Genomic DNA, 23,673 nt, shown 5'->3' on the forward strand with positions numbered 1-23,673 from the left:
TGCTAATGCCGTGTAGCTCACTTAATCAAAAGATAATTTTATAAAAAAATAATGATTTATAATTTTTAGCATTAAATTTAATAATTATTAAAACATTTTTAAATTATAAAGAGCCAAAACTTTAAATTGTTTTAAAACTGTGTAATTTTTTTAATATTAAAATGTAAAATAAATATGTGAAATAGTTCCCAATCACCAAAAAAGTTTAATTTTTATGATAATTAGGTTTTTTTTTAGACTGTTAGTTCCAACTATCAGATACAATTCAGCTGATTTTCTTTAGACAAATTTTAGACATTTGTGTTTTTAGTTTATTTTTTAACTAGCATTAAACAGCCGACCCATTTTTTTAACGGATTTTAGACATTTGTGTTTTATTTTTTTTTATTACCAGCATTAAACAGCAGACCCGTTTTTAAACATATTTTAGATATTTGTGTTTCATTTTCTTTTATTATCAGCATTGATCAGACGACCAATTTTTAGATAGATTTTAAACATTTGTGTTTTCTTTTATTTCACTACCGGCATTGAACAGTCGACCCATTTTTGCCTTTACGACTTTTAATTTTCAACTCTGTAGCTTTGTAATTTTGATCCCAACCAAAAAAGACGAGGAAGCTCCTGGATCAATCAATGAGACAAACGAGCTTTCATGTAGGTCTCTTTGAGGGAACTAACCCGTGTTTGTGTTATAGTGCGGCTTTGAGGAGAACTCCTCCAGTCTGAAATTCTGGGGCTGTCTGCTGCTATGGTAACAAGGGAGAGCACATTTCTATTGGGAGTGAAATGGACGAAAGAAGGTGTCGATTGGTTTACTCAAGACAACCTACGCTAAAATTAAGACAAAACTATTCACCCCACACCCCTATTCGAAGCGACATTTCCTCGTAACCATAGTACCAGCCGCAACGCGAGACATATGTCTGGAGGAGTTCTCCTGAGAGCCGCACTATACATTTAGAGGAAACCCACCAAAACCTCCCACAGTTACCCCAACGGCAATGAGATTCTAACGCATAATCCGCCTATCACTCAGGATATTTTACAGGCTGTAGTCCAGAGTTGAATTCTTATCGACCAGGCATCGACCTGGCATCCATCTTATCGACCTGGCATTCGAGCCGGGGTTGGGAAGCGAGCGCTTTATCCCTTGTAAGCAATAAACATTTCTGTTTTTGCTTTAAAATTAAACTAAGGAGGTTCCACTCTTTAGTTTAATTTTAAAACACGAAAAAGTTTACCATGCTTCTTGCTCTCTCCATCCATTTACATTTGGTACGAATAAATAATAGAATTTTTTCATATATACACAATTTTCAGTGTTTGTAAGCAAAACAAGTTTAAGTCCTTTTTTCTAACGTAAAATTACCTACATTTCATCCTATACATATACACTACATTTTAATGTGTAAAAATAAAAACGCAAAAGGTAAGAAAATAAAAAAATACAAACTAAGTGGCAAAATAGGAAAAAAAAATAAAAAACGGAGGCTGTGCACCCGAGTTAATTAAACCAGAATGTGGCAATAAAAGTTATGTTAAATCACAGTGATATTTCCACATTTTTTAAAAGAATTTTAATTTATTAACAAATAACTTTCAAAAATCAGAATAAAATTTTTGATGTAAGAAAATAAGTGCTAATGCTAATTAAAAATAAACCTTTCTCAAATTTAAAAAGCTACTATAGGAGAAGTATTTAAATTGAACATTCCATAAAACTAATTTTTTTGGCTTGCGTTCTGCGTTAAATATTTTAGAATTTTACAAGTAAATCGAATAAGTGCAATGTTCTAAATGACTCATGTCCCTCAAACCTCTGATTTGATTCAGATTCTACTTTCTGATATATTCCCGTTTAATATTTTTTTTGCTTTCATAAAGGTCTCATTTATGTCCTTCAATAAAGAAAAAAAAATAAAGTAGATATCAAGGGCAATTTTTATCAACACCGGATGGCAACGCAGATGGTTTCTCTCTGAGAAACAACAAAACAGATGGCATTAAGAAGTCTTTGTTTAAAAACGCGCCGATACTTGAAACAGGTGACCCAACCGCAATAACAATGCCCTAGAATTGAGTTTTTTGTAGTCACATGGACGACTAATTACCGAAGAGATAACAGATATTGATTAATTATTAAAATTTTTTTATTTTATTCATCTACTTTTGAAATATTTTCACAAGAAAGTCAGTAAGTAACGAACATTTTTTCCCACGTGAAATCCTTCTCTTTGGTCTATTAGTTAAGTAGAGATATTTCTGTTGTCGAATTTATTGCGTCGTGGTGTCAAACTATGTCTCGTTTTTATTGTTATCCGTCTAGTTTTGTCAATATTGGGATTAAAAGGTCGGATTAGAGAGACAAGTGGTGTAATTTGCATGTAATTTGTTGCTAATCTTACGTTTATGTTCAAAAATGTTTAATTGAAAAAAAATATTTTTCATTTATTTTTAAAATTTGTATTCCGTAAAAGTACAATTTTAATTTAACATTTAAAACGTCAAAAAATCTAAATTGGAAATTTTACGCTAATTTGAAAATATTCTACGTCTTCCTGTCCTATTCATTTATTTATTAATCACATCTTCCTTATAAATTCATGATTTATTCGTTATATTTGTTTATTCCCTGTCACGTTATAGTTAATTCCTTGTTTGGTCTTCAAGACCGGGGTCAAGGTATGAAAGGGCAACGGCTGAAGGACAACACGGAGCCTATCACGAAATAAGCGATGATCAGTCGTAATGAAATTATAATTTTGCTTTAAAAAAAAGGTTAATTTTTGTTGTAATTGAACTGAACATTTAAAAAGATAAATTAATAAGTAAAGTTAAGTACTGAACATGATAAGTGAATAATAAGTAAAGTTAAATGCTGTAAAATGGCAAATTGTCATTATCCTGACTGTCATTTTCCTGCTTATGAATGCCATCAGTTACCAGAAATTTGTTTAAACAGTATAATGTAAAGAGGGAAAGCAAATATTAACCTAAGATTGTAATATGCTTGTATGTAATCAAAATTATTGATTTATTTAATAATTGATTATTATACACAATTTTATTCAGTACATATCAACAATAAAAACATTTTTGATTCTTTTAACAGTGGATAAAAGAATTAATTTAAACAATTCATGATCCATATAACACAAACGCTTTAGGTTATTTTTTTTCAGAACACAGATAGTTAAAATATAAAGGATAAGCTAAGAACATCACTGTACAATTTAATTCTGTCATAGTCCTTAAAATTGACTTGGGTGTATAAATTAAAGAATGTAATAAAGCTGTAAAACAAAATGATTTGAAATGATTAGGTTATTATAAAACATGGGGCATAAAAGCAATCAAGGAAAAAAAAAACTGAGAAAAAAGAACGAGAAGCTGAGAAGAAACTGTATGTTCAAATTGTTCACAATAATTATTTTTGGAATTTATTTACATGAAAAGTTAAAATTAACTTTTCAACCTTGTCTTTTTGAGTTTCTTAAGTTGAGTTACTTACTCTTAGCTTAAAACGACTGTTTTCTTAACTTCTAACTTAATATGTCATTTTCCAAGCATTCAAAATTTGGTGAATTCCTATTTTAATTTTTTTCTTAAACAAATGTCAATAAACTACACTGCTATCTGTAAGATATTAATAAATGTAACTAAATAAATATACAAAAAAAATTTAGATTATTTTGAGGACTTTAAATTTGAAGAATTTTTTTTTCCGAATTGTCATGTTTCCAAAGAATCACCCATATACCATAATTTTCATGTAGGCAACAGCACTGTAAATTCTGGATCAAATTACGGTAAAAAGGACCAGCACTCAGGGTGCGGATACTTAGAGTCAGTTATTATAGGAATATGTTACGGAACAAAAAGTCTAATATAATGTAATTTTTACAGTGATTATTACTTTAAAATCATACTATCTAAATAAATATTACTGTAAAATTGCGGTATAATATTTTACGGTAAAAAGGATTTTACATATGATTCACCCAAAGTGCTGGTACTTAATGCTGTAATTTTTTCCCGAATTTCTTACATTGAAAATGACTTTGTGTATTTTGCTTTCATTGTGCTTCGATTTCAGAACCTTCTTAAATACTATCTTTCATATTCGATTCTGCAAATTATTCGCAAAACAGCATCATTTCCTATTACCGCGGATCCTTCGAAAAACAGCCTTAAGATAATCGCGGTCTCCGGTTTGATTATTGAAAAAAAGTTCGGAACCCTTTATGAAATTTTCATAACCCTTTTTACTACTTTTAAACAAACGCTTGGTACAGTTATTAAGTATAAAAAATTTAATTTTTCTAATTAATTGAGATAAAAATTATTTATCCCTTGTTTAGGCACCAAAGACAGATAGCAAAATTTGGTTGTTGAGATAGCAAAATTTGGCTTTTATCAGACATAAATCCCAGAATCAGCCTCTTAATAATCTTACGTATCTCAGAATCGAAGCGAGGACTCGGATTAAAATTCTCCGTTCTCAAGCGAAGATACTCTAGCATTTTGTTAAGTTAACATTAACATTTTGTTCACTTACATTTGTTAAGACTCTCTCGTTAAGATACACAAACATTTTTGTAGTGATGAAGATGAGCTTTCTTTTTTTTAAATTTTGTTTTGAACAATATTGAATTTATTTCCTATATCTTTGATTTTGAGTCTTCGAAATTATTGAAAAACAGTTCGGGAACCGTTATGAAATTTTCATAAACCTTTTCACTACTTTTAAACAAAAGCTTGATACAGTTATTAAGTATAAAAAATGTAATTTTTTTAATTAATTATGATAAAAATTATTTTTCTCTTGTTTAGGATAATTCCCTTGTTAAGGCACCAGAGACAAATAGCAAAATTTGGTTGTTGAGATAGCAAAATTTGCCTTTGAACAGACATAAATCTCAGACTCAGGCTGTTAATAATCTTACGTATTAGATTATTACGTATCAGGCTCGAAGCGAGGACTCGGATTAAAATTCTTCGTTCTCAAACGAAGATACACAAGCATTTTGTTAAGTTAACATTAACATTTTGTTCACTTACATTTTGTTAAGACTCTCTTCTTAGGATACACTAACATTTTTGTAGTGATGAAAATGAGCTTTCTTTTTTTTAAATTTTGTTTTGAACAATATTGTATTTATTTTTCCTATATCTTTGATTTTGAGTCTTCATACGCGCTATCTAAGTGCTATCATATGCTTGTACAAAGGAAGAATTTACTTATCAAAGGAATAACTAAAAGAATTCAGATTGGTTTACGTCATAATTAAATATCACGTTTACAACACAACTGTTTTTTTAAAATTAATACAAAAAAAGCATCTATCAATCGCCATTTTTAATTTTACCTAGTCATGCGATGACTTCAATCGTCAGTAGCGTAGTTAAAATGTGTTATCAGATGCTATAATGCGTTATCAGAAAATCAATTGTATTGTTTCAAAGATGAAAATAGTTATTGTTTTTTTCAACATTAATAAACATAATTGGTTATCCATTTAATTAACATAATTTGCTATCTACTTATTTGTATGGATTGATGTCTTGTATTAGAGACAGCGGAGATAGCACTGTTCACGCTGCAGTTGAGTGTAGAGAGAATAGCAGAAAATAGTCGAACAATTTTTTATCTAATGACTAGATTTTAACGTACTATGAAGCTATCTTAATTGTTCTATAGATTTATCGCAAATAATCTAACTAATTAGTACTAAATATTAATTAAAATACGGAATCAGACAAAAATTGAATCTTCTCTGAATATGCATGCATTTTTTTCGACAAATTTGAATTTTTTACCATTAATGCGAGAAATTTCACTATCTAGAATTAATTATAGTTTCACTAATTAAATCAAGAAAGCGGTCAAAAGTTTGAAAACTTTCATGACTTCCATTTTCGGTCGTATTCCTAAAACTAATTGCGCACTTCAAAAAAAAAAGTTCTTGCACTTATTTATGAAACTCGTTTATCCAGAATTAGTTTAATGGAAAAAATAATTTTTAATAAATATTCATTGAAGTTTCTTTTAATAATAGTCTAAATTTTTTTTGGCTGTTTAATATGCAAATTTTGTATAATTTTAAACTATGATATTTCAAATAACAAAATATAAAATTCAATCGAACTTTGTCCAAAGTGTATATTTTTTATGAGAAAAGAAAAATTGAAAGTCGACTTTTTTGAAGTTCTATAACTCAGAAACTGTTTTTAGGGGTCTGTTCAGACATTTTGTGAAAGATCCTGTTTTTGTGAAATTGTGAAAAAACTACTCATAATTTATGAATAAAAAATAAGCGTTAAGTTGCATTCTTTCAACAAGGGTCCTGCTTTTGTGAATTTGTTCAAGTAGGGTTCTATCATTGCAAAAATTGCTGAAAACCTTTTCAAAAGGTTTTTGAATTGTAAATAAATTCAAGATTTTGCTCAACAATTGCTGCTACTAAATTAGAGTTGCAACATATAAATATTTGGTATTTAGCTTGTACTGCTCAACATAGAATATTCATTTCGGACGAATAATGGAAACAAAATCACTCACATTTTTAATAATTTCAATTGACATATTTTAAATAACACAACTTAGTAGTATATCACTTTTAATGTGTTATGCATTAAATTAACTTAAAAAATTCTTAATTTCGTAATATTTTATTTAAAAAATAGCTTGAAAATTTTTTTTATTTACATAATATTCCATTAATTAATTTTATGAATAAATATAAATTGATCAATCGTTTGTTTGCGCAAAAAATATTTAATATCAGTAAGAATGTGCACACGATGTTTGTAACAGTAGAAATATTTTTTTAGAATACTACATTTGGAATTTAAACTTAGAGAAACTTAGTTTGTTTCGAACTGTCTTTCTTTGTTTCCCCCCCCCCCGGGAAGGGTTTATTCGATTAACAAAACAATAATGAAGATAAACAAATTTGTGAGGGGACCGATTAAACGATAAATTATTTTGTGAAGGGTCCGTTTTTATGGAAAGATATTTTGTGAAGGGTCCGTTAACGAACCCTAATTTCTGCTAAACAGACCTCTGGTGTGAATTCAGAAATTATTCAACCGATCCAGGACTGATTGTTGCCCAACTCTAACCCTAGAAACAAATTCATCTCTAATCCAGACTAGGATTTAAAAAAAAATGAAAAGTGGTAGTTATTAGAAAAAATTCTAATTAGTTCATTATTAATGGTGTAATGACAATCATGGGCATTGTCATGGACATTAATAATAACAAAAAAAAGTTTTTGGTATAGTTGTTTATGAGTATTGATAAAGGTTCTAACTATCAGAATCAGCCGTAGATTGCATGACTCTAATCACTGTAATTACTGTCTTAACAGCATAATCAAGTGTTATTCTTTAGATAAAACTGTTACATGTTTGTAAATACTCACGAGACGGTTTTGATAAACACTCATAGACAAGGTAATTCAAACAATGTTTTTCTTTTTCCAAAAAGTCCCTTTATGTTAGTTTTCGGACAACGTTGTTTGTTAAATAATAGTACCAAAACTTTGATAAGTGGCGTATTTTCCGTAGAAAACATAGTCCATTATCTTGTATACTCTGTCGAAAATTTTGTATATGAGCATGTTGAAAGGTTTATATATTAGCAGATATCATGTTATAAAATTTGCATCATAAATTTTGAAAAGTGTGTGCTTTAGTTAAATAAAATTTAAAAAAAAATACTTATAAAAACTTTAGTATGATGATGTACAGTGCGCAAAATAGAAAAAATTTACCACCCTGAATAACTTTTGATCGAATGATCGGATCTTCACACTCCAGAACTCAAACTTAAGGAATCAAGTGGGTGACTTCAAATATACTAATTAATTAGTGCAGACGATATTTTAAGTTACAGAATCAGACCCAAAAAACGTATTCCCCCGAGCACACCTTTATTTTGTTGACGGATTCGGATTTCTGACCCCAAAATGTCTGGGGAAGCCGCAATCTTGAAAATATGTTTTCCATAGTTTGTTCATGAGAACGGTCCAAATTTGGACAATGATGTAAATTTAAATTTTTTGCGTATTTCGCCATATCTTGAGAACTTTTTAAGCGAATTGAAAATTTTTTGCAAGCAATTATAAAATTAGTTTATCCAAAGATAATTCCATGCAAAATATCACTTTTAGTCAATATTTATTTTTTTATTATTTTATTTAATAATAGTCGAAAAATTTTGAATTGTAAGGTATAAAATTTTTTGGACTCATCACATCATTTTAAGGAATGTAATTTTAAATGGCAAAATACAAAATTTGAACGAACTCGATCAAATAGTCCCTGAGAAATCGAATATTTTAAAAAAACCATATTTTGAAAATTCCATTTCTCAGGAACTATTCATCCGATTTCTCTCAAAATTTTTATTTTGTCATGTAAAATTGCATCCTTTAAAATGACTTAAAATATTTATATCTTGCAATTCAAAGTTTTTTCTGTGTTTCTTCAACTTTCTTTTTTGTTTAGGGTTGTTTAACACTAAATTCAGAGAGATATTACACCTCAGTTTTTGCAGTGTAGATTTCCATATATAGCTCTGTTTTTGACGTTATTTGAGCTCTTTTCACATCATTTATCTTTATGCAGTTGACTTTTACTTAAAAAATAGTTTAATTTCATTGTAACACTTTTCGATGATTTTTAAAAATAAAATATTATTACTGATAATAAAGCTTTTAACATATTAAAAAGTAAAAAAAAAAATACTTCTATTAGTACCTATAATCTTACACGCGTCGATATGGTTAGAAATTGACATGACAATGAAATATGGTCAGATAACGAACGAAGTGCTGTCTAACGTAGAGACCTTGGCATATTTCAGTTTGCGTCAAATTCTGAATAATCTACTGAAAAAGAACAACATATTGAGCTTCATGTTTGGAAGTTTATCACTTTTAGTCAAAATAAGTAAAAGATACAATACTTAGTGCGACTGTATTTTAGATAGAACGTTCTAGAAAACTTGGAGTAGATTAACCTTCATAATGACCTTAATAGTTCACGTGAAGATAATTAATTGTTTTCAGTAAGATCGCTTTCAGTATTTTATTGATAAATATTTAAGAGGGGATTTAAGTAATTACTTTTGTTTCAGATAAATGAAGGTTGAATAATTTAATAAAGTTTAAATAGTTTAAAGCAGTGTAGTACGAGAACCGCTTGGCTATTGTTATTATTTATTCATTTAATGTTTTTTTGTGAAAAACCAATGTCCTGGTTATCTTAAACTATTAAATTGGAAGCTGGTCCTGATTTCGCTTATTAACCTACTTATGTATATGGAGAAAAAAAAATTCTAGTAAAATTATTCTACTGCATGGAAATGGCATTGCTGGTAAAAAGACAGACAAACAAACCCATAATATACGGTATTTAAACCATTTATTTAGCAATTTTTTTCGTTCATATGGAAACGGTTTTCAAGAAATCCAGTTTTCAAAATAATAATGCTTACTACTGCAAATAAATTGCTTTTTATGCAATGCTTTAAGATATCAAGAGAAAATTACCAAATTTTACCCCATTTACATATTGTTAAACCATATTTTATTGTTAATTTTGCCAACATCATTACCAAAGCACTTCGATAAAAATTACCGTGTTTTTGGGTGTTCCCATAGAGCCAGAAATACGGTAAATTGTATGACATTCAGGTTATTTTTAACATACTTTTTTTTCTCAGAATACCTTAAGTATGAGTTAAAGATTGAAGATTTTTTTTAAAATAATAATTTTATGAGGATATTCAAGTAAATAAATTCCATCTACTTTTAAATACAGTCGAACCCCGCTATAGTGAACGAACTATGGATACAGCAATATGTTCACAATTAACGATAGTTCACTATAGCCAAGATCTATGAAACTATATTGAGTGGCATTGTTAGAAATAATGATAGCAATAGTAAATAATTTGCTTTAAAAATCATTTACTACTTAAATATGCAGAATTTAAATAAAACGAAGTTTCTTGGAATATTTTCCTATGAAATTTTTAATCGGAACGTTACATAACGTTTGAAATATTCCCATATGATGAAGTCGTTGTATCCCAACAACGAATATTTTAGATATCTAACTATTTGATTTCCATCATTTTTGACGAAGGTTGCAATTTGAAGTTGTAATTTCTTAGAAACTAATTTGAGCTTTCATGTGCCTGTTCTTAGAACCATTATTCATTTCAGTAATCAGCATCAGTAATTATTCAGTAATCAGCATTGCTCAAATTAGTGAAATAACTAATTTTAAACACTATAATTTGGTTTATTTTATTTCTAATCAAAATTTTTAATCATCTTTTAAATTTAACACATAGACCAAAAATTTTGTATCATTTGTTTAAATAATTTGAAAAGAAAATTGAGTCTGTTATAAATGAACTACCAATTTATCAACTCTTCGCAATAAGGGCAGGAAACAACATTAGTTAAATTAAAGTTCGGTTAAATAGCAGCAGGCCACTTAAAACATTCACTACAATCTAGATTTCACTATATCCCGAATTAATTACAGCGAGTTATAATTAATTAGTTATTATTAATAGTTATGACGAATTATTATAATTTTTATTAATTATTATGATTTTTATTAATTATTATGACAAATTATTATAATTTTTATTAATTATTATGACAAATTATTATTACTAATTATTATAGCAAATTATTATTATTAATTATTATGACAAATTATTTTTATTAGTAATTATTACTTATTAACAACTGTTATTAGTTATTAATAATTTTTATTGTTAATTTTCAATAAGAATTCTTAATTCTGAATTATTATTAATAATAAGAAGAATTAATTATCATTATTATTATTATATTAAAAATTTATATCGATTAATATTAATTATTAAAAATTATTATTATTATTATTTATTATTTAATTATTAGTTATAGACTGTGTTAACTTTTTTGAACCCCGTCTTTCCTCTCACGTGAATTTAAGAATAAACTTAAACAGAAATTGTTGACTGATAACTGAGCTTGGAAAATTTTTCAATGTTTTTGTTCGAAAATCGTGAATTTCACGTTTTGAAGAATAAAACGTGAGTTAGGTTTATCAACAAAAATATTTATTTTTCCAAGTTTAAAAATAGTTACGGCCTTAGTTGTAAAAATGCTTGTGAACTGTTTTGTGGAAATTGTCCAAGATTACTTTTCTTGAACCACCCAGAGAAATCTTGAGGATTTTTATCTAATCATTTGATTAGATTACTACCGAACATTCATAAAGTAATTAGAGCTGTATTAGTTAGAGTTCACATTTGCAAGTAAATGCACAAACCTTTTCAGGACATTGAACTAAGCTAGTTCATGCAGTATTCCAGAATACTATTGAAATAATGTAGGAATTTGCCATGGCACAAATTGTATTCTGTTCGAAAAATCACCGGTAAGAAAATTGGTTCATAGACATAAAATGCTTTAATTGTAATTAAATAGTTAAGAAATTTCTTCATACGTTACTTTTACCTACGTAGTTAAAGCATGTTAACTTAAGTTGAAATTTTATTATTAAAGTATTTATATTGTACCCATATTGTTTCGTACTCTGTAAAAAAATTTGGAGTAAAAGTACCACAAAAAGTTCCGGCATTAGGATGCAAGTACTTTTTACAGTAAGATTAATTTTTACAGGAGCATTTTATGAAACAAAAAATCTGATATACCGTAATTTTTACAGTCATAATTACTGTAAAGTGATTGAATCATTCTTATTGCAGAAACACTACTGTAAAAATTACAGCATAATATTTTGCGGTGAAAATATATTTTACAGATGATGCACCCTAAGTGCTGTTACTTTATGCAGCAATTTGATCCGGAACTTTTTACAGTGTACTTCTTGTTATTTAAAGAAAATCTGTTCGAAGAGCAGTTTTATAAACTATAACTATAACAAGTCTAATATTTAGTCAATTTATAGAAACTGCTTTTTGTTAGACACTGAATTAATCTACGTATTTGATACTGCTTTTTAGAATACAATTGAAATAACACATGGAATTCATATGGTACAAATTGTATTCTTTTTAAAAACTCTCCAGTAAAATTTGGAAGAAGCATATAATTTCTTATATTTTTTGTACATTATTATTATTTAAGTAATAAAAGCATTTTAACATAAGAATACATTAATTTGAACAGATTTTTATTTAAAAAATTAGTATTGTTTTTGCACAAGCTTATATCTTTTCAGTATTTAAATATCTATTATATGTGTATTGCATGTTTTACCTCTTGTTGTCTTTTAATAAATTAATAAAAAATTCTTTCAAAGAATAAAAAAATATTGTTATTTTTGATACGGAATCATTCCAAAGATTCATTGGTAAGAAAATTGGTTATAAACATACATTACATTAAAAATAGTTAAATATTTTGCAAATTTTGCTTCATATATCGATTAAATAATCGATATTTTTCGATTATATTTACCTATATAGTTAAAACATGCTAATTTAAGTAAAGATACAATAGTTAAAATGTCATTAATTACAGCAACTTTTATTTAAAAAATTATTTTCGATTTAATACAGGCATTTTCACATTTATTATTTATAAATGTAGGAAACTTCTTGTTATTTTTTAATAAAATAATCTCTTGAAAATAAATTTTATTATTATGTATAAACCATCTTTTAAATGAACCATCGATATGAAAACTGGTTTATGAAAATACAATACATTATGGGTAATGAAACGCTTGGTAAATTTTTTGGCGTATTATTTTTATTTATGTAGCGAAAGCATGTATTGCTTATTGTGCGCAGCGATGCAATAATCAATTGATTGTCATTGATTAAATCAATTACTTGTTTAAAAAATTAGTCTAAATTTAACATAAATAAACTTATATTCCTACATCTATTATGAATTTTACTCTTGTTATTTTTTTAATAAATATCTGTTTAATTATTTTATTTATGTTAAGAATATGTTCAAAAAATAATCAGTAGAAGAATATGTTCATAAGCGTGCAATACATTATGAGTAGTGAAACATTTGTTTTGATACGTTATTTTTATGTAGTAAGAGCATGTTAACTTAAATTGAGGTGCAAAACTTATAATGTCACTGATAAAAATAACTTACCAATTAAAGAATTAGAATTTAACACAAGTTATTACTTATTCATAAGTTATATATACATTGAACGTTTTAATTTTATTATTTTTAAACAAAAAATCTGTTCAAATTCATTATTTTCTTTTATTTATTATCATTAAGAAATCTGTTGAAAGAATTATCTGTAACAGAATTTCTCATAAAAATGTAATAATTAAAATTTAATGAAATTTTAAGTAAATATCGGGATGAGTAAAATGTCATTGCGGTTTTTTTCTCCATATTTTTCAAATCCATGTATTCAAATAAAAGTTGAAGGTCAATCAATGAATGATATATGCTTCACTTTGCTCAATGATCTTTTGCCATCTTTTGGCGAACTTCATAATTCAAGGTTAGTTAAAAAATCTATCTTTACGTGCAAAAAAACTGATCAAAGTGCTGATTTACAGCCTCATCTGAATTCCACGCAAGGGGCTTTGAAGAGATCAAAACAAGCGGAAGTCTGGCAGCGCAATGTCAGTTGAGTATGCTGGGTGGAGCAAAACATCACACCCACGCTCCTATATTTATTGCTGGGTGCCAAAGACGTGTATAGTCTAGCATTGCCGTGAATGAACAGTACTCCTTTAGGATTGACGAGCTCCGGACGTATCTGGATAAAAGCTTCCTTCAAATTGCTTAATTGCCTTCAGTGCATATCAGAATTGATTGTACCATTCCTTTGTTGGAGTTCAAAAAAGCACCACACTCTTCCAATTTCACTATGGCTCAGGGAATAAAGCGTTCGCCTTCCAATGAGGCGAACCGAGTTCAAATCCCAGTCGATTCGAATTCAGCATCCGGCTTGCTCCGACCACAGTGCTAAAGTGAAATATACTCAGTGGTAGACGGATCATGGGTTAGAGTCCCATTGCCGTTAGGCTAACCGTAGGAGGTTCTCGTGGTTTTCTTATCCATGTAACGCAAATGCGGGTTAGCTCCCTCAAAAAGTCCTCCACGAAGGCAAATTTCTCCCAATACTCGATCCAGGAGTGCCCTTGTCTTCTGGATTGGGTTCAAAATTACAAGGCTACGGAGTTGAACATTAGTAGTCGTAAACACATAAAAAATTGGGTCGGCTGTTCAACGGCGGTTATATATATACTGAGAGCATAACTTTCCCTCAATGAAGTTCTACTTTTGTTGTCATCGATTGTGATTCATCACCTCAGGTCTAGGACTGGGCGATATAAGAAATTTTATATCGTGATGCATCGTCAGTTTTGCATCGCGATATAGTATTTTTGAAATTCATTTACTTGTAAGGCGCAGAAAGTTGGATTTCTATCAAAACTTCATTCTCAGATTGATTTAAATCAATTTATGAATTTGATGTATATGTTTTGCTTAAGAAAGATATTAACGTTATATTTTCTAAAAATGATCGCGCAAATAAAGAAAGATTTCTTAGTTTAAAAATAAATAATAAAAAAATAAATGAAATTGAAATTTATCAATATATTAACAATATAGAAAGAAAATTTAAAAAATAAGTTCGCTAAAAATTATTTGTATGCTTAAAACAAAGTGCTAAATAAATTAAACAAAAAAAAAAAAACTCTTTTATAACAACACTATTTTTTATCATTATTATTTCACATAAATAATAAATAAAAATTGAATAATTACCGAATTCTGAACGAAAAAACAAAGTAAGGTTTAATTTCTTAAAAATAAAAACAAAAGAATTATGATATTCGATAATATATTCAACTGACAATATTGAAAGAAAATTAAAAAATAAATTAAATTGATTTTAAAAAAAGAAGTCGCAATCGCAAACATTACTAATTTTTTTGAATAAACAAAGTTGTTTTTTGAATAAAAAAACTTATGTCCAAATCCAAAAGAGGAAAAATAAGTTTTGTTATAATTTTATTTATAAAAATGAAAACAACTAAAGATTTATAAATTTAAAATCAGTAATAAAAACCCATTAAATAATTATTTTATCCAAAAAGTTTTTAATAAATTAAATAAAGTAAAAAATAGCCTAACAAATTTAATTACTTTTTAATTCTTTATGGGCACCTTAAATAAGATTTCCGTTTGTAATAAATTCAATAATGTAAAATAATACTTAAACATATAATATCAAAATTAATTTTAACATTTAAAAATAAAAAAGAAAGTTTTGTTTCAGAAAAAAAATTTACCTAATTAATTAAGAAACACTTCTTTATATATTCTTTTCAATAATAGATTACGTTCAGAACAAGGTAACGACGGCGATCACAAAGTCAGTCCTATTGAAAATAACCTACAAGAAACGATATCAAGTCGCGACAAAGCAGAAAAAAAACTAAGAGGTGCGGAAACGAACATGCGAAATCAAGATATATGTTCTCAAAACTGATTCTGATTCTACCGCTCATCAATCAAGGCCGTTTCAATATAACGATACGAACATCGTCTTCCCCAGCGCGAGTTGATATCGGAACGTAAGAGATCCTTGCGTGTCTTGTATCGCTATATCGTATATCGCTATATCGTTCGTCTTCTTTACTCGACGCTTAAATCAGATTTCTGATGCATCGCCTGGAACGAAAGTTCTCTGTATCGACCTGCCGATACAGGCGTTAAATCGATATGTCGCGATATATCGATTTATAGCACAGTCCTACTCAGGACCAAAACCGTTTGTGCACCACATTGTTGTAAACAGTTCACTTTTTCCCACCGGTTATCATTTGTTTAAAACAATTTAGTTTTCTTCACGTTTCATAAGCATACAGTTGATTTTTAATCCTGCCATCTATTGAACTTCTTTGAGTTCATAAGGAACTCAAATATCGAGCTTGCCTATGTATCCTAGTTTCCTTAGATTGACGTGGACACTTTTTTTTAACTCATCTTCAATATCTCTGTAATCTCTCGTGTAGTGTAACGTAGGTTTGACTGGACTAATGTCTTTATTTTGTCACCAACAGTCTCGGTTAGCCTTCCTGATCGAGTAACATCTTCCAAATCGAAATTAAAAGTGTGGAATTTCTTGAAGCAGTTTTGGCAATAACTTTCTTGTACGACATCGTCGCTGTAAACTTTATGCAATTTTTTACAAGTTTGATGCGCGTTTTTCCTTTTACGGAGATAAAACTGTAAAATGTGGTGAAAACGAACAGTTTGGTCTTCTACGTTCAATGTGCTGTAAAATCTCTAAAACTCAAAGTCTCTCAATTTATTTTTTTACCATGAAGCTTAAACTATCAGCTATCAATGACAAACTAACTACTACTACAAATGCTTTACATATTTCAGAAACTGTGCTACCGTCATATGTTACAAAAAAAGAGAGAAAAATACGTAATGATTTTTTACTCAACCCAATATATTGATGCATTATTTTCAAGTATAAACTATGTATTTACTTATTTATTTATTTATTTCACAAAAGCATATTATCTGTAATACGTTTGGTTAGAATTTTAAATTGAATAATTTATTTTAAATGATTGACACATTTCTAATTTAGCACTATATAATATAATGAAAGCTATAATTTTTATTTAGTTTTTTGTCACTCTAGTTTTTTTTAAGAATAATATAAATTTAGTTGCAAGTACATTTTGCAATGAAAAATTATTTTACTAATTCTGAAAATACTTTTGACTCGATTTCTTTGTTTGTACTAAAGGAATATTGAGTTCTTGAAGTATTAGGTACTGTCAAACTATTGGCTGCTGTTTGGCCAGCTGAGGACGCAACTCTTGACTTCCTCTTCCGTTTGAACCTGATGCCCAAGCAATGCCTTTTCAGAAACCGTTCTCGCACATGCGATAGCACGTAAATGCAATTTACGCATGCATGAACAGTTCCTAATACGAGTTTTTAAACATTCTGACGTGCGCATTTAATTGGTGACATGTATGTAAGCGCATGTGAATGACTTCTGAAATTCTGCAGTCCCGCAGTGGACTGATCGTTAAGACACGGTTCCCAGCAGATCACCGAGCATCACTAGCTGCGGTAGTGTGCGGGTGGGTGACAACTTCGATCAGTCTGCGTAGGGACCGAGGGTGTCCGGTATTGGTCCTCGTTAAAATGTTCTACCGTAAAGTGCTCGACTTCGAGTGCAGGTCGTCGGGCTACCGAAGCGGGGGTGCCATCCCCTCTGCAGAGGATCAAAATTGCAATGGCATGTCTTCGAATCATCATGAGGGATGTTTCCCAGACCGTCGCCAATAGCCCATTGTGTAGCTCTAGTGCGACGCAAGTGAACTACAACAGCAACAACAAATTCTGCAAATGTTCCTTTATTGTTTTGGTGATGTTAGGTTTAACAGTGTAATGTAACAGAATTGATTCGCTCGAGAAGGTTTTTTGGAATATTCGATTAGATTTTCTTTCTGAACTTTGTTTATGTTTCCAAATACCCTTGATAATTCACTTTAGCTACGTGCTCAAAGAAATCAACAAGGAGTGATGGCTCTTTTGTGATCGCACACTTCATTACTTGTTGCTCTTGGAAACGAAATGCATGTAGCTACTAGGTTGTCATTTTTTCAAAATGACAAATATTTCATACTCCTACTAGATAGTGAAAAGCGTATGAAACCTCTTTATCCCAACAACAATTTAATTATTTGTTCCGTCAATATTTTTCTAGATGACATAGTTTTGTTGAAATGGCCTCTGGCCTTTTTTTGACTGTACCTATTTGACTGTATTATTTCTCTATGCCTATTTTACTGTATTATTTCTCTATGCCTATTTGACTGTATTGAATCTATTTAACTGAAATATTTGGAGCACTTCAATATTTTGATGAAATTTATCTATATTACCTTTGAATAAAATTGTTTACTAACTTATTTTTACAAAAGTTAAAAACACAGAACTGTGGTTATTTTTTACATGACTGTTTTAACCCTTTCATTCCGACTGTCACAAATACGTGCCAGCATAAAGCCGTATCAACCAGGGTAAAAAGATGAAAATGGTAATCAAAGTAATTCTTTAGCAGTTTATTTGTGGGCGGAGTTATAATTGTTTGATTTATATAATTCACCATTACTTTGTTCAAAATAAAACTATTTAGTTATACTTTGAACTAACATTGATTACATATATAATTAAGCTAACAATAATTAAAGTAAAAGTAAGTCTGTCAAATTAGCAACGACTGCATTTAAGTTACCTTTTTTTATTTAATTACATCCTGATTCTGATTTTGTACGAATGCTTTCATGAATCACCCGTCCCCAAAGGGTTAAGAAATAACAACTGACATTGAAGCCTTATGATAAGAAAACGGCTGAATCAAATACAATCCAATTTGGTAGAGAAACATCCCAGACAATTGGAAAGATTCTGCAAAAATGTCATTTAAATCGTAAGAATTTTATGAAAACGAACGTTAAAAAAATGAACTACGCTATGAACATTAAAATTTTTTTTTTAATGTAACATAAGTCAAACCATATCTAAACATACACATACTTAAATTAAGTTGATCTGAAATTACAATATTTTGTGACAGTTTAATTTTTTAAAAAGTTTTTTTATAGGAAAGTTTTTTTAATAGGAAAAGTTTCACTTTAATATTTATTCAAATCTTTTGGAAAAAAAATTAATTCAATAAATTTTTCTATTAAAGCTGTTGTTGTTCATTTACGTCGCACTAGAGCTGCACAGTGGACTACTGGCGACGGTCTGGGAAACATCCCTGAGGATGATTCGAAGACATGCCATCACAATTTTAATCCTCTGCAGAGGGGATGGCACCCCCGCTTCGGTAGCCTGACGACCTTTCTATTAAAGCAAAGAGATATGCAAGAATTAAATCCAAGCAACTTATGACAAAACTTAATTCTATAGTTCAAAATGTTTGCATTATTTTATTACCAGAGTATCAGTTTTATAGCTGTCAGTGTTCAACTCAGTAGCTTTGAATTATTGAACCTAACCCAGAAGATAAGAGAACTCTTGGAAGAAGCGTTTGGGTAAACTCTCTTTCATAAAGGACTTATGAGTGAACTAATTCGTATTTGCGTCACTAAATTAAAAAAAAAAACTCCCACGACTAATCTGACAGCAAGAGGACACGAACCCAAGAACCGTTTATCATTAGGTAATTTTTCGTCAGCATCGTGGTTGGTACGAGTTGGAGGCTGATGAGCTATTAACATTAAGAATTAACAATCTGCCTCCGGGATTCGAACTTGGGAACTTTATGGAGGTGAGCGCTTTGTACCCTATGCTAACTTGGCTTTTAACTAATTCTTATTAAGTATATTCCTTGAAAAAAATTGCTTCCTCAAGAGAAGAAACTATTTAAGTAATTTTTTAAAGCAAAAAGTTTTGGAAAGAGCTGATTTTTTTGTTAGTAACCAAGCATAACCTGGTGATCTTCTTTTATTTAAAAAAAAAAAAAAAAAAAAAAAAAAAAAAAAAAAAAAAAAAACTTACAATATTTTATTTTATTTTATAACCGTCATTGAACAGCGGACCCAAATTTCGGTTTACGATTATTAATATTCAATTCCGTTGTCTTGTAATTTTGATTTCAATCCGGGAGACAAGGGAACTCCTGGATTAAGTTTTGGGAGAAATTTTGACTTCGTGGTGGACTTTTTGATGAAACAAACCCGCATTTGTAATACATGGAGAGGAAAATCACGAAAACCACTCATGGTTAGACCGACAGCAAAGGGACTCTAACCCATGATCCGTTTACCACTGAGGATATTTTACGTCAGCACTGCGGTTGGTGCGAGTCGGATGTGGATTTTGTATAGACCAGCGATTGCTGGGATTCGAACTCGGGACAGCTCATTGGAAGGCGAACGCTCGATCTCCTCAGCCATCATGGCTGAAAGCTACGAATATTGTAGTATTTCATCAAAAAGATTACCATAAACATTTATTTAAAATTTGTAATTTTTGCTCTTACTCTCATAAAGTATATAATTTGGGAAATTTTCTTTTTACTCAGAATATTAAAACTGAATTAAAACTGAGAAAGTATAAGTCCTTTTCCTCTAATTCTAAATATTAAATAAAATTTTCCATCTAAACGAATATTTTTAATTTGTTTAAAGTCTTCAATTTATATAAAAGATGGGTACTGAAAAATTCAGGTCAAATTATAAACGCTTTATCAACTGTCCTTCATTATAATTTGTTGATGAAAAAATATATAATGGACGCAGAAAAAAAAAGAGTTTCCTTTTACTATCGGGTTCTTAAACAAAACCTTTTCAAATCAGTCGGAATGAAATCTAGATTCACATAACATTGGCCTAGTTTTACAATCAGCAATGCTTATAAGTTTCCTCACAAGTGTTGATATCCGACTTAAACATTCCATTCATCAGGCGTTTTCTTATAGTGATGAAACGTGACATTTAAGATTAAATATAAATTTAAAATTATTTAAGACAATTGTTAAATTATTTAAATTCTCTCTTTCATGCTTTAGATTTTAATGAGAAGGGAATTTAAAGTAACTGTAATTGTTTTTACAAACTACTGCTTATTTTTAATTTATGGTTATAACCGGTGATAAACAGCTAATCCAGTTCTGAATTTAAGACTATAAATGTTCAACGACGTAGCCTTTTTATAACCGTCGTTGAACAGCCGACCCAATTTTTGGGTTTACGACTGCTAATGTTCAGCGCCGTAGCCTTGTAATTTTGAACCCAATTTAGAAGACAAGGGAACTCCTGTATCAAGTACTGGGAGACATTTGCCTTCGTGGAGGACTTTTTTTGATGGAACTAACCTGCGTTACATGAAGAGGGAGACCACTAGAACCTCCCACGGTTAGCCTGACGGCAAAGAGAATCCAACTCATGATCCGTCTATAAATGAGGATATTTCACATCAGCCCTGTGGTCGGGCAAGCCAGATGCAGATTCGTATTGACCAGCCATCACCGGGATTCGAACCCGTTCCACCCCATTGGAAGGCGAACGCTTTATCGCCTCAGCCATCGCGGCTCAACAGCATATCCTCGTAATTGTGAGCACAACCCAGAAGACAAGAGAACCTCTAGATCAAGCATAGAGTCAAACTAACTTTCGCGAAGGAGTTTTTGATTGCACAAACTTTCCTTTGCGTTACAAAGTGAGGAAAACCACGAAAACTTCCTTCAATTAGCCCTATGGCAAGGGGATTCTGACAAATGGTTCATCTACCATTGGCGATATTTTGTATCAGCACTGTGGTTCGTGCGAGCTGGGAGCAAAATTCATACCAACCAGCCACCTCTGGGATTTGAATCTGGATCAACTTATCGGGAAGCGAACGCTCTACCCCCTGAACTACCACGACCCACAAGTTATTGTTTCAAAAAATTGTTTGGTTGTGCTGTTATTTATTAAAAAAATAACATTTAAAAAGAAACAGAAAAAGATCTCAATTATGACGCAAAAAACTTTTAAAATTATGTTGAATAGGAGGTATTTAAAGAGAAAAACCATACTATTTTCAACGGTGTTACTTTCTTAAACTAAACTGTTCTTTTGCATTGCTTGAATACAAGTACTTTGGAAGCATTTGAAATTTTCAAAAAACGACAACTCAAAAACATCTTATGGAATAATAGCTTTTTGAGAGGTAGTGTTTTTTTGCAAATTTTTTTTTAAGAAAAAAAACCCTAACCTATCTTACTTTTAGATGTGTCTTATTCTTACATTCTCCCAAGCATTTCAAGTTTAAACTTATAATTCGGACAAAAAAGATGGTATACAAAAAAAAAATGTTTAAAAAATTACAAAAGACAATTTTAAATGGAAGTTACATTTATTTTTTCATGAAATTATATGTAGCTGCTAAAATATTTTTAAACGAAATTTTGTATATGATGTTGTAGCACATTCCGTTATAAAGAAAATTTGCAATCTGAGAAAGAATTGTTATTGTAGTGAGATAGTCGGTATAAAATACTTACACATTTTTATTGCTAAATAAAAAAAGAAAGATTAAAAGATAAAATACTTTTTCTTACTTTTTTCTTAATGCATTTACCTTTTTTTCATTTTTTTGAACAATATCTTGACTTAAAATAAATATCTGCAGTAGACTGTTTTTATCTGCAGATAATTGACTAGACTGGGAATTCTTGATGTAACAGCTTTTGACGTAATTACGTCAGTGTTACCAATTGATTGCACTGAATATTGATCTCAATTGGGAAATATTAATGAATACTGATTTCACTGAATATTGATTTAAATTCAAGAAGGCGTAAGGGAGGCATAGTACAGTCAGAAAAAAAAAATCTGGTAAATTATCGTGCTGTATGGTAATGATATATTTGGTAAAAAAAACAATTCTGGTAATGAAAACCAAAATATACAGTATTTATACCACTAGTTTGGAAATGTTTCTGTTCATATGGTAACTGTTGAATGGAATTTCTGGTTTTTAAAAATACATTTCGCATTACGACACACTTAGTTGAAAATACAAAACTGAAAAGAAAGTTCAACCGAATAAATAGTTTTTATGCCATGCTCTAGGGCAATATTTTTTTTTGTTGCGACACACTTTTAACGATTTCGAAATTTGACGGCACACAATGAAAAAAAAATAGATTAAAAGTTGTTTAATTACCTATTTCACACTGTGTTAAATAGTTTGTGATAATAATTTTGAATGTGAAATAAAATAATATGTACTACAAAAGCACATTTATTAAGGGATTAATTATTTCTTTCGACCAATTTTTTATTAGTTAGTAACAGTTATTTTTTTTCCTAGTAATTAATTGTTAGCTTGTTTTCTATAATTATTAACTTTTTTTCTTGTGATTTCGTGTTAACTAGTTTTTTTGCTAATTAATAATTGTTAGCTTAATTTTTGTTAGTTATTCTTTGTCAATTTAGTTTTTATATATTTGTTTTTTTAGTTATCCTTTGGTAATCTGTTTATTAATTACATAGCTTACTTTAATGATTAGCTCTTACAACATTTTTTAAAATTGTGTGTCACATACAATTTAAACACTTTCATCTTATTTTAAGATTGTCAGAGACAATACAATCGCCGATAAAGATGTTTACGCGGTTAAAGCGTGGGCAAATTACAAAAAGTATGCAAATATATGCATATACTTTTCTTTAATTTAAACTTTACTTATAATAAAAAAAAAGTATTACAATTTTTATTGTATCATTTCTAATATTTGGCGGCACATTTTAAGAATTTGGCGGAACACAAAAGTGCCGCGGCACAGTGGTTGAGAATCACTGCTCTAAGGTATCACTATAAAAATTATCAGATTTTACCACATTTACCAAATTTTATCACATATTATAAAGTCATATTTAATTAGTTAATCCGAAGTGAAGTGGTAAAAATTACTGAGCCTTTTGGTCTTATAATTGAACTATAAACATGGTAAACGTTACCATCTTCTAGTAGTTTTGATCATACTTTTTTTCTCAGTGTAGATATTTGGAGAATGAAAAGCGCATTTTTTTGAAATGTGTTGCAGGATTTTTAAAGATAGTAGTATAATTTATATTTGTTAACTTGACCTGTGGTCGTC

At 29.5% G+C, this 23,673-nt stretch overlaps 1 protein-coding gene across 2 annotated transcripts in view; it reads left to right on the top strand.

Moving 5' to 3' along the window:
- Window positions 1-23,673, top strand: part of LOC107436851 (alpha-tocopherol transfer protein-like) — a 127,795-nt gene that overhangs the window by 15,430 nt on the left and 88,692 nt on the right. Inside the window, exon 1 of one of the 2 annotated variants that reach the window (XM_071185267.2) lies at window positions 2,048-2,197. The exons of the other annotated variant lie outside the window; for it this stretch is intronic. The gene's annotated coding sequence lies outside the window, so the exon portion shown is untranslated. Of the gene's footprint in view, window positions 1-2,047; window positions 2,198-23,673 lie in introns of those variants that run through there. 2 annotated transcript variants of the gene reach the window in all.

The sequence above is a fragment of the Parasteatoda tepidariorum genome, chromosome 5 (genome assembly GCF_982258835.1).
Source record: "Parasteatoda tepidariorum strain Cologne lab strain chromosome 5, Ptep-v5.0, whole genome shotgun sequence".
NCBI classification, from domain to species: Eukaryota; Metazoa; Arthropoda; class Arachnida; order Araneae; family Theridiidae; genus Parasteatoda; species Parasteatoda tepidariorum.